Source organism: Calidris pugnax, unplaced genomic scaffold (assembly GCF_001431845.1).
Source record: "Calidris pugnax isolate Ruff unplaced genomic scaffold, ASM143184v1 scaffold47, whole genome shotgun sequence".
Lineage (NCBI taxonomy): Eukaryota > Metazoa > Chordata > Aves > Charadriiformes > Scolopacidae > Calidris > Calidris pugnax.
In genome coordinates, this window is record NW_015090809.1 from 103,636 (window position 1) to 115,881 (window position 12,246).

General features: G+C 39.3%; 1 long non-coding RNA gene across 1 annotated transcript in view; it reads right to left on the reverse strand.

Annotated features, from left to right (window-relative positions):
• LOC106885872 overlaps positions 1 to 10,344 on the reverse strand; it is a 73,323-nt gene extending 62,979 nt beyond the window's left edge. Inside the window, exon 1 of the long non-coding RNA XR_001411518.1 lies at positions 10,167 to 10,344. This is a non-coding gene — a long non-coding RNA (uncharacterized LOC106885872). The remainder of the gene's footprint in view (positions 1 to 10,166) is intronic.
• Between the last annotated feature and the right edge of the window lie 1,902 nt (positions 10,345 to 12,246).

The following is a 12,246-nucleotide window of genomic DNA, read 5'->3' on the forward strand; positions in this document are numbered from 1 at the left end:
AGAGTGGCCATCGTTTTGCTCCTCTCCCTGGACAGTCCAGCTGCTCTTGTTCTTTTGATTCATTCCTTTAGGGTTAGATGTCTTTTTCTCAGCAATTCCTCCCATAAACTGGAATCACATGTCCCACAAATGATCCTGTCTCTAATTAGGAGATCTTTTATGTCTCTAAAGTACATGTGCATGCCAGAATTCTCAGCAACATGATGCAAGCATCTATCGGTTCTCTGCTTCTTGCTTTTGGGATTTAGGGAAAAGTATCCCTCTGCTACCTCATGTATATTTTCCTCAAATATCTCCCTCAGCTGTTCCAGGTTTTGTGTATTCACTCTTGGCAATTTTATTTCACTCTTTCATTTTGTCCTGTGAAAATGTAAAAAAGCAGTACCTCATTTTGTCATTTTTATTCCCTTTGTCAGGTTCATACACAGACACAATTCTTCCAAAATCTTCTTGGCCTGGAAGTTTTGCATTCCTAGTGGTCTGGATCCTTACAGGGGATTCATCTGACCATTTCTAGGTGCTGTTATTCAGATTTTTTTCTCTCTGTGGGTCTCTCTCAGCCTGCCCGATGCTAACCATGTTTCCATGCACAGTATGCTAGGTAAATAATCTGAGGGCTCCATATTTTTGCAGTCAACTTTTATACGGGTATTTGGAGAGCTTTACTACCTAAAATACATGGACATTTCAGTCAGGTACAGCAAGAATAAAATATCCAGTTTTTCAAAATGGCAAACTATGCTCCTCTTTCCAAGTTCTAGTTGGGCTGCCACAGCCACAGTTACAGGAGGTTGTTCTGACAAGCTCAGCAGACACCTCCAAATCTTCTGAAGTGTTCTCCCTCACCTCCCTTCTGCCTAAGTAAAACATTACATTTCTTTTCCTACACTTCTAATGTCCATATTTAAGAAAATGACAACATTCCCTAATGGGGAGTTTCCTAAGAAGCAATGGTGCCAGTCAATCTCAATTGCAGATAAACATTCTTGCTTGAAAATCTCTGGAAGCATTGCTTGAACCTAACAAATCACCCAGCAGAATGATTTTTCTCTTCTGCAGCACGACCCTGTAGCAGACACAACCTGTCTCCCCATTAATTCATGCCTCTAAGAGCTTCTCAGCTCCATAAGCTGACGGGAAATTATGTTTTAATCAAGTACATAAGCTCTGAAAAATAGTCGGAGGCTCTGCTCTGGGAAGATGCTAAAGCCCTGCAGGAACAGAGCTCCCCTTCAGTCCCTCCTGCCTCGCTGCCTTGGGCTGAGTAGCTCTACTGAGTCACCACCAAGGGTCCACCTGCCTGAGGTGGCTCGCCAACCACTCATCCTTGATTCATAAGTGGAGGTGGCCGTCAGTACCCACACGACAGCCAGCATGTCAGAATGGGTTACACACAACCACCCCCGGGACGGAGTGACACAGTAAAACAGACACAGCATCCTTAGGTCAACTACACGAGCCAAACAGGAGAGTAAGTGAAAATACTGCAAGGACGTGAGAATTGAAATAGTTTTGGGAGGTTACCATATGCTGAATTTGACCTGGCCATAGAGAAACATCATGAAGCCATACCACCAAACAACGCTCCACACCCAACTGGTCTCCTCTCAGGAGAAAGAAGGTGCTGGAATTCAATCTTTCAGCACCCCTCTTGGAAACCCCTCTTGGACAAATTTTAAGCACTAAGAGTTGTGATCAGTGCATGCAGGCCTTTCTTTTTGCAAATGTGATTTTAAGGCTCAATGTAATTGTTGCTAAAAATAAGGTAATAGGAGGGTTCCGGTATTGCACTGTAATGAACTGCAGGCTCAATTGTTTGAAGAAGTAAAATTGCATTGATGAGATCAGATCAAAGACAAATGAAAAATCAGATATTTCCTCTTGAGGGTAAAAATTTTAGGAGGGTCATGCTTTTTCAAGCAGCCCTTACTGCGGTTTAAAGGCAGAGAGATCTTGTAGTCAGATTTAATTCATTATCAAAACAACAACAAAAAAGAAGTGGGCACATGAAAACTTCAGTGTCAGAAAATTCTCAAAGAAAATCAAACATACCCGTTCCTATTACCAAGTAGAATGTGGGGCCAATCTTGCTTTGTTTTAGAAATTAGCTGCAACACAGACAACAGAATGGCATTAGTAACAGCTACAACTGTCTGCCATCCCCAGGCAGTAGACCTCCTGCAAAACTTCAGAGGCACCACCATTTTTAATTCCTTGCCAACAAATACACTTGTCATGACTGTTGAGATGCCAGCCGCTTCACGACAGAACCCAAACAGCAAGAATTTTTAATCCAGGGAATACTCAGAGCAATTTATGTCAATCCCAGTGCCCCATTGCAGAGTCTGAGAATAATATATCGCACAGCTGTTACTATTTTATCTAGTATACACTTCAAATTATTTGTTCTTTTATCCTTTTTTTTTTTTAATATATCATTGGTTTTTGTGGCCAGTTAACTAAAGCTGAATTTTGTCCGCACACAATTTCGTTGTCCAAAAATACTCAAGAAAACTGAAATAAATAATTATTTAAAAGAAAAAACAGACCAGAGAGGCCAGATAATTGCTTGAACCCAGGTTGTACAAAATCAGTTTTATAGATGTACCTTCTGATTATGTCAACCATCTTAGTAGCCATAGACTCACTTGTGATTTGTGGAGCTCTTCCACAGAGTGGTCAAATGGCATTGATTAATTTCATGTCTACCTGCTAAACCATATCTAAAACTGGGAAAAGGGAAATGCACTTTCTTTATACTATTATCCTATAATCAGTATTTGTAGTCAGAGCAGTGGCGCTGCATGAACCTATGAATATAGAGCAGTCTGTGTGCCCGTGACCACAGTGGTTCCACATTTACATTAGAAATAACATGCCCTTAAATTTACTTTTCAACAACACTGTGCACTCCTGTGTCTTCATATAGCAGAAGTAGTTCTCTCCCATAAAAAGTAATTTATTTTAAAAAAACCTCAACAAAATATAAAAATCAAATCCTGACTATCAGATGCTTACGGTTAACCAAAGAATACCAGATATTCCTGTAAAAGGGCTCCAATATCTTCAGCAATACCACCTTTTCCTATTCTTAAGAGTTGCTGCAGTCTCCTGAAAGGTACATCAGGCTGGAACTGTTTACAGTCATCAAAAACAGAAGGTAAGAGAGATAATGACCTCAAAACCGGTAGGGTTTGACCCTGCACCTAAACCCAGTTTCTTAAAAGCGAGAGAGATCTTCTTCATTCAAGGTCCAATGTAAAGGAAAAATTAAAGACTGGCCTCTGAGCAGGGTCCAGAAGATTTGTCTGAAGATTTGCTTCAGATTGTCTGAAGAAAGTCAGTACTAGGCAGCAATGTGAATGAGAGCAAAGATAAGGCTCCTAATTAAACATCTCCACGGCTGAGTTACAGGCTGGCTGGCTGCTACAGCCTGTGGGCTGCTCAGAGTGCTAAGGGACTATCTGAGGGCACTATCTGAGACCTCTAGGAAGCAGTGAAATTCAATGGGGAGCTTTAAATCAGCTTGAATAGTTCAACTGATCAGCGCTCTGCAGCAGTGATGCCAATGCTGGCATCTGGTTTCATACCCGTTGCTTGTTCCCAGGAAAAGAAAACGCGCCGTATCACCCGGTCGTATCACTAAGCACAGCTATAAACTGCTGGGGCACGGATGGAGAAAACATTGGGAGCCACAAGAATCATCAGATGAGAGATTGAATGGAAGTTGTGCAGTCCATTCGACTGGAGGCTGGTTTAGTACTAGTGCAAAATGATGTCTCTGGTACACCGAGGCGGAGGGGAACTCATTTTGAGATACAAGGCAGCACACCCCACAGCGTGCCAAATACCCAGCAGAGGAATTCCTCACCAAGAGCTAAATCCACATTATTGTATTTAAAATTGTGGCTACTTCTTAGGGGAGAAGCCAGCAGGTGTCTTTAAGATCCATTTATTGATTCTCTGAGGTGCATTTAATTTACTAAAAAAAGGCATGCTTCTCAAATCCATCTCCCTGAAAGCATCAAAACCACACAGAAGCCCAAAGACTGAGTAACATAACGTCTGATACAATAAAAAGACAGAATTGTATTAACAGATTCATCCGTTGCTGATGAATGGCAATGTCATACTAACATTTCAAATTGTAATATTGGCATCTTTTTCACCCCCCCTTTCTATGCTGATTTTGACCACTCTCTGTAAAGAAAAAAATACACAAATACATATGCATGAAAAAGAAAAACGATGATGTTAACAAATTATGATAATTCCTAAAAAGAGCCACATGTTGCTAACGCTTCTCTGAACTGTGGTGATTAGGCTGCTAGTGTAAATAAAAATACAAAGTTTCAACACGAAGACTCTTCAAAATTCAGCACTGAATAATGTATCTGGAATATATGATTTTTTTATTTCCTCCAATGTCGACATTTTTAGTAAAACCCACTGATGAGGTTAAATTTTTATTTTCTGCTTGTATATATTTAATAGTTTTTAATATCTAGGCCACTCTTATTTCTGACAGTAAAATGAAGAAACTCATTTTTATTAGAAAGAATAAATCCTGATGCATTTTGCAAAGCAATAATCATAGAATGGTTTGGGTTGGAAGGGACCTCAAAGATCATCCAGTTCCAACCCCCCTGCCCTGGGCAGGGACACCTCCCACCAGACCAGGTTGCTCCAAGCCCCATCCAGCCTGGCCTTGAACCCCTCCAGGGATGGGGCAACCACAGCTTCTCTGGGCAACCTCTTCCAGTGCCTCACCACCCTCATAGTAAAAAAAGAACACAGAAGATGTTACACATGTGGCAGAGGTGTCCTGAATTCTCCAGATAAAAGCGGCACTCCTCTTCCTAGTCAATTTAACAGGCACTGGTTCCAGTCGCAAGCAATATGGGTGTGTGGGTCATTTAATCATAGAACCAAAGAATGGTTTAGGCTGGAAGGGGCATTAAAGATGTCCTGCCCAGGATTCCAACTCCCCTGCCATGGGCAGGGACACCCCATCCCTTGAACACCTCCAGGCTTCTCTAGGAGTTCTGTGGAAGTTCCACAGCTTCTCCGGGAGACCAGTTCCAGTGTCTCATTGCTCTCACAGTAAAGAATTTCTTCCTCATATCTAATCTAAATCCCTTTTTTTCAGTTTCAACCCATTACCTCTCATCCTGTCACTACACTCCCTGACACAGAGTTCCTCCCCATCTCTCCTGTAGGCTCCCTTTATGTACTGGAAGGCCATCATAAGGTCTTAAGAGAAGGTCATAAGAGAAGGCCCGGAGCCTTCTCTTCTCCAGGCTGAACAACCCCAACTCTCACAGCCTGTCTACATAGGAGAGGTGCTCCAGCTCCCTCATTGTCTTCATGGCCCTCTTCTGGATTTTCTCCAATGCTCCAGCTCCCTCATCGTCTTCATGGCCCTCTTCTGGATTTTCTCCAACAGGCTCCAGAGCTGGATGCAGTATTCCAGACAGGGTCTTGCCAGAGCAGAGCAGAGGGGCAGAATCACCTCCCTCGACCTGATCATCTCCTGTGACTTCAACCTGCTGGACACTGGGTGCCCAGGAGTGGGAACCCACCATACGTGATGAAACGGATACAGGTGCTTACAGAAACAACCCTTCCATCCAGAACAGGTTTTTAAAGTAGGTGGGAGAAATCACCCATCTCATCTCACTACGTACAGAGAAATTATGCTCCTAGTACTTTAAACATAGGAACTATCAACTCATTTGATGTCTACCTGTCTCAGATCTTCTTTAGCTGGGTATGTAGCTTCCAATGATGAGAATTCATATATGCTAATCATTGTTTGTTTAAAAATTCAGTTTCATTGATTACAAATATAAGCAAGTTATTGGGAGCACTCAAGTAATATTATGAGACAATGAAAACATTTGATAACCTCTTTGGTAATTTTAAAAAAATATAATATTTATGGAAATTAAAGAATATGTCTTATACAAAAAAACCAGAAAGACTATGACTTACCCAAAATACTTTAACGTAACATTACTGCCTTTCTACCTTTCTCCTGGTTACCCAGGGAATTTAATTACCTTCTTATGCTATTCCTTGCAAGCTCTTTTGTTCCTTAAATCTTCAAAATAAAATTTCTCTTTTCAATGTTAACTAGAGCTGAGCCCCTTGTCTGACAGGACCTCTTGCACAGGAATTACGTGGAGAGAAAGAGCTACATACTGATGAACACTCCCATATTTATTTAAGCCTGTAGACATTTTATAGAACCTATACGAGAAACGTTTGAATTATAAGAAAGATATATTCATCTCACAATCACTTTTCAGCTGCAGGTTCAACTGAGTGTGGGAATAAAGGTTTATATTTAGAGGACCGAATAGAAAAAGGTTGCAGTTAAAGCACAAAGTCCTCAAAATTTAGAAAATGCCAAAGGTAAGACTCCTCTCTTCTCAGAAAAAAGCTGTTTTGAGGGAAATTGCCCTACTACACTAACTCTAAACAATATGCTCAGCACTGACAGTTCATCCCAAATATTTTATGTTTGGCAATAACCTGAGGAACTGATAACAATGCAAATATGAGGTAACCAGCTTCTCTAACAATTATCTTTCCTGCTTTACTACTATCATTTTAGTTGGATAGAGAAAGTCAATACCTTTCCAATGAATTAACTAACTTGAGGATATATCTTAATCTTTATGTTACATACTGTATTTCTATTCCAGCACCTTCCTTGTCAGAAAAAATAAATAAATAAATAAATAAAAAGGTTCCTTGTCAGAAAAAAAAAAAAAATAAATAAAAAAAAGGATTACAAGTAATTTCCTGTGGACTGGCAAGAAATCCAGTCTTGCAAGAGCAATTTAATATTGGAGCAACTGCACTGTCCATTTTCTGTATTAATTTCTCACCAGTCAAGTTACGATCTCCTGTGTACAAGTGAATATGCTTTTCACAGGTGGGTGAAAACCCAGCTTTTGGTAGGAGAAGTCTAAATTATTCGGATTACAAGTCATTTCCTGTGGACTGGCAAGAAATCCAGTCTTGCAAGAGCAATTTAATATTGGAGCAACTGCACTGTCCATTTTCTGTATTAATTTCTCACCAGTCAAGTTACGATCTCCTGTGTACAAGTGAATATGCTTTTCACAGGTGGGTGAAAACCCAGCTTTTGGTAGGAGAAGTCTAAATTATTCAATTTCTTGTGGAAATGCAAAGGAAACTGCAGCTGAGAAAAAAAAAACCACCACCACAACAACTACACAATCAAACTTCTTTCTTAATCTGAACACATGTAAATTAAATTTCAAGAAATGTTACAAGCACCAGGTCTGCCTCCCTCCTCTGCTGATTTGAGGATTTGAGAACACCATGCTCCCTGGGCCAGAAACTACGAAATTACAAATAAGCAAACCTAATTTGAATATGTTTTTGCACCTGTTTTCAAAATGCCCCATTTCTCACTTTGCAACAGGTTAAGACAAGGCCAAATCTACTGATTTCTCCTTCATTTATACCTGGAGCAACGCAGCATCAGCTGAGAGAGTCAACTGCACAAATCCAGCACATGAGAAGCATTGGAGAACAGTTTCTCCTCCCTCTGAGAGTATCCAGTGTATTTGAAAGAAGGTTTATTGCGCATTAAAAGACTTTTAAGGTGTGTTCCAAAAAATCCTTCTCTGAATACGTAAGTGAAAACCAAGAGAATGAGAAAAGAGTAAGAAGAGTATTGAACGTTTGTTAGCCCAAGACATAAAGGTTAGTTTTTCCAAAGTAAACTATGTTATTACTGAGAAAACCGTGAAACAACATAGCAATAAAAAAGAGCCTAAAGTTTATTGTATACATATAAGATCTTCTGACTACAAAATTATTTTAATTAGTTAATTGTGACAATCTCATTGAGCATTACCTGATCTTATTGTTAGCTGGGTTTCTTCCTCAAAAAATGACCTTCAACCTGCAGAGACTTTAATCTTAACAAGATTTCATACGTTAGAGTACTTGGAACAGACCACTTCCTTAAAAATACTTGAGGATCAAGTTTTAGAAGATTTTAATTTAATCTCTGGTCTTGCAATTTATTCTGAGGTCCAGTCTTAAAGAGGTATATGTATTACTTATGTATATCAGAGGCAGCAATAATAACTCACTATTTTCTTAATAAGAACAATGACCTCTTAACCAGACTGGTTTTTCCTCTCTCTCCCTTTCTTCTAAAAAGATTCTTATAGTGAGCTATTTATGATTTAAACTCAGTGTAAAATATACAGACACCTGAATCTCAGCTTTTCAACACCACTAGCACGTAGCTAAAGACATAACGAAGAAAAAACCCAACAAACCGGTAACATTTCGTCCATGGAAATCATTACTCCATATAATTAGTTTAAGGCCTTGAAACTCACAATCCTCCAGTACCTCTCCAGCAGATATGCTCAGCCCCAAACAAACGTCCCTAGTTGTTGCAGAGATAAATGGGCTTCATAGCCAACAAACACAAGCTATTTTGGACCAAGCTGTGAGAGCAGTCAAATCACAGACTCAAAGGCCCTTAGAGAAACTGTGTTGCTGGCAACTCTCTTACACACCAGTGACCCTCCAGGGCTGGTACTTCAGCTCATCTCAGCTGTCTCAGAACTGACACAAAAGATGCACAACCCCTTAAGTTAAAACGTCTGTCACATATAAGGGCTTTGTCCTCAGACACAGTAAATCCAAAACAATTGATACATTTATATACATGTATGCATGAACACACGTATATTCACCCACATGTATGTTCCCTATGCAAAACAAAGTATTATCATTCTATGCCAGGATTCCCCTTCAGCTTTACCACGTTCTTGATTTTATTCCTATTTGGACCATTCAGGCCACAGATCAATGCAATGGATTCATCAGCAAAAGGATAATTTACACCAGCCATTTCTAGAAATAGGACACTGATGTAATGGTTATATAAGTCTCTGCATGTTTTCATTAATATCTCTGGTGGTCTGGGGTGTGCACAGAATTTGGTACCAGCGTACAGCTATCATTTTTATCTACAGCATTTGAAATGATAACAAAAATAAGTATGCATGCTTTTCCTTTATTGCAGATACACAGACGATAGGAGGATAGGGGATAACCAGGTTTAAAAAAAAAAAAAATTAAAAAATCTGCATGCTATTGATTCTCCCACACTTATTACCGACTGCTATGTCTTCCACCACAAATATTCTCTTTGATGTTAACAAGAAAGCTGAGCTGCAAAGGCTGCAAGAATGCTTATGCCCATTACTGTCTTAATTATAAACTTGTCTGACTATAAACAAATGAAAAATAAATTGTTTGTATGCCCCGGCCAAATTCCTACGGCTATGAAATGAGCATTCCATTATTTGCCATAAGAAGAATTTAATATTGCCATGGATGTAAACACCTGCAATACTGAGAACTGCATCCCATACACATTTAGACAACAAAGTCTTTCACATTAATTTTAGCTAAATATACATGTATGACCTGAAACAGACGCTGGAGAAAAAGATTCATGTATATGAAAAAGTACTGATATCCCTTGGAAAATGCTCTTTATGTGAAATACTACGACTACAGTCACAAAGAAGGTATTGTCATGACACCCCAACTATCTGTACTAAACTGATAGAGCAATAAGGAAATAAACTAGAAGAATTCCCTAAATGTAAGATAACGGATACCACTACTGAATACAAATCAAAACCACTAAGAACAAGGCAACAACATTAACTACAGACAGTGCAAATAATTCAGCTATTTCTCAGGAGCTAAGAAAGCCAAAATATATTTTACTACTCAGCAATTCATACTTTCCGTACTTACACTAAAACTTACTTTTCATAGTTAAACATTTCTGTACTTTGACATCTATTATCAAAAGAACAAAGAAAACATATGCTTTCATTTTTTAATAGCAAACAATTTCTTCAATTATATATATATTTAATCCTGGTAATAAACTTCAACTTATTGTTGTTTCTGTTTTCATTATTTGAATGAATAACGCATTTTCTTACACGGAAGTGCTCCTATAGGCATTTCAGCACAGAGGTCAACGCAAAATACAGTATATTCTCTGCCCTAGAACTACACCCTCACAGTTCGTTATCAGCTTCTACTTTATACCTAAGATGTTTGTTCTTTTTTAATCTTACCCCAAGGTTCAGAAGAATCTTCTAGGAGGCCTGCAGACAATATGATAGAAAACCTTTTCGGCTACTTTCATCCTGCCTTTTGAATGACAGTTCAGATGAGGAAGAACTTTTTCAGTGTTAAAGTGCAATTCTTCTGCTGTAAATTTCGGATTCCTTACAGGACGACTGCATCCAGGCTGATACACTGAAAAAAATAATTTAAAAAAAAGAGAAAACCTTTCACCATGGAGAAACATGTAAATACGTATCAACTGAAGAAGCAAATGTGTGTAAGGGTTTTCTTTTTTCTGCTTTTGTAACTGTTGGGCAGGATCACCAATATTAGCTGTAGAAGAAAGGATGCCTGAACACTGCTTTTAGATCTCAAACATAAAAAGAGGTATGTAGAGAACTGTGAGTCTAAAAATCAAAGTTTTACTTCTGTAAAGCCTTCATTTTTAAAAATTGGGCCCTATACCAGAGTGTATGCGGGGAAGAACAAGGCGGTTTTAGTGCTCACATTTCATCTTCACAAGGGCAGCAATTCTCAAACAATTCCCCATAGAAGGGTTTTACTCTTTTTGTGTCCTTTTTCTCAACAGGCTGCTAGATACTTCTCTATCTTAATCCCTGAGCTCCGCGATCGCACTGCGCAGAACGGCACTCTTTGTCAGGAGACTGCACTGTACAAGCAGGAAAAAGCAACAGCTCGAGCAGCGTGCACATATATTCCCAACTGCTCTCTATACAGTCAGACAAACTGTAAAAGAAAAGAAGTTATCTGCATTGTAAAGCAAGACAGCAGCATTGTTTTGAACAGTACGCCGCGTGCATTTCAGCGATGTGAAAAGGACAGGCACCTGCTTTTTGACTTACAAGTCACGTAGACTGTGAAATAATGGAGTAAACCTGATCTGATGAATTGTCCAGTGCAGGGGGTAACATTAACGGTTTCTCAAACATCTTGCGGATTATTTATGACAAAGGTTTTCTAGTACGAAGAGGAACTGTATTACAGGCAGCGGCAACGCCTCACTTTGTAAGTGTACAGACTGGAAATTCCCACTGAAGATTTCCTAAGGATGCTGCGCGGCGTTCAGGAAGCCAGTTGATAGATTTAAGCTTGCAGTGTTGATTCCAAGATAAAACTAATTAACGGCTGAAGAGCGATCATGCTTTTTTAACCAGAGAAGGGCCTCCTCCACGAAGCTCGTCTCTCGCTAAAAATCCATTCTGCGGTTTGTGACAGAGGGGCTGAGCCTGGTGTGCGGCGAGAGACTCATCCCCACCTGCAGCCTGTTCTCTGGAAACCAGTCGTCTGAGAGCGTGATGGTCCCTTGCAGGGACAGGAATTCCTGCTGCCCTGCTCACACAGACGCTTGTGGACAGCTCAAAGGCTCCTGCAGCCGTAGCTGAGCATCTCCACAATTTCAATTTTCGTGGTTTTTACACTGCAAGATTTACATATTTAAAAATGCTTGCCCTGGACAGGGTAAATATATAAATGAACCCCCCCCACGTATTTCATAAAAGTATTTTTATATTTAAATTGCATGTAATAAAATTAAATATGTGACATAGTAAATTCAACTGTGCCCACACAAACATAGAACTTTCTATAGAAGCATATATGCTGTTGTACATATTTATACAATTTATATAATTTGCAAGCAATTTATATAGTGGTAGGGTGCTTAATTTCAATCCATCCTTCTAAATGCATGTCTTAGAGCATTAACGTATACTTTAATTACCGTGCCAAGCAGATAAACACATAATAGCAGCTATCATTCTAGAACTTTACAGACGTGGTTCACTATTTGACAAAAACCTTCTCCGATGAACGTTCGCTTTACAAAAACAACAGACTCTTGATCTTATCAATGTTGCTTAATCTCAAAATCAAATCACAAATTCCATGATACTCAGTATTGTTCTTAAAGCCTTGGCTCCTGCAGTTATGCAATTATAAGAATTTAACAATTTTTAAGACTAAGTCTATCTCTAACCCTCGTGTTTTATCCTTAAAATCTGTATCTCGGCAGCTCAAAACCACTCAGCAAAGAAACTCTACAATGTTTTAACATCTTATAGCATTTAA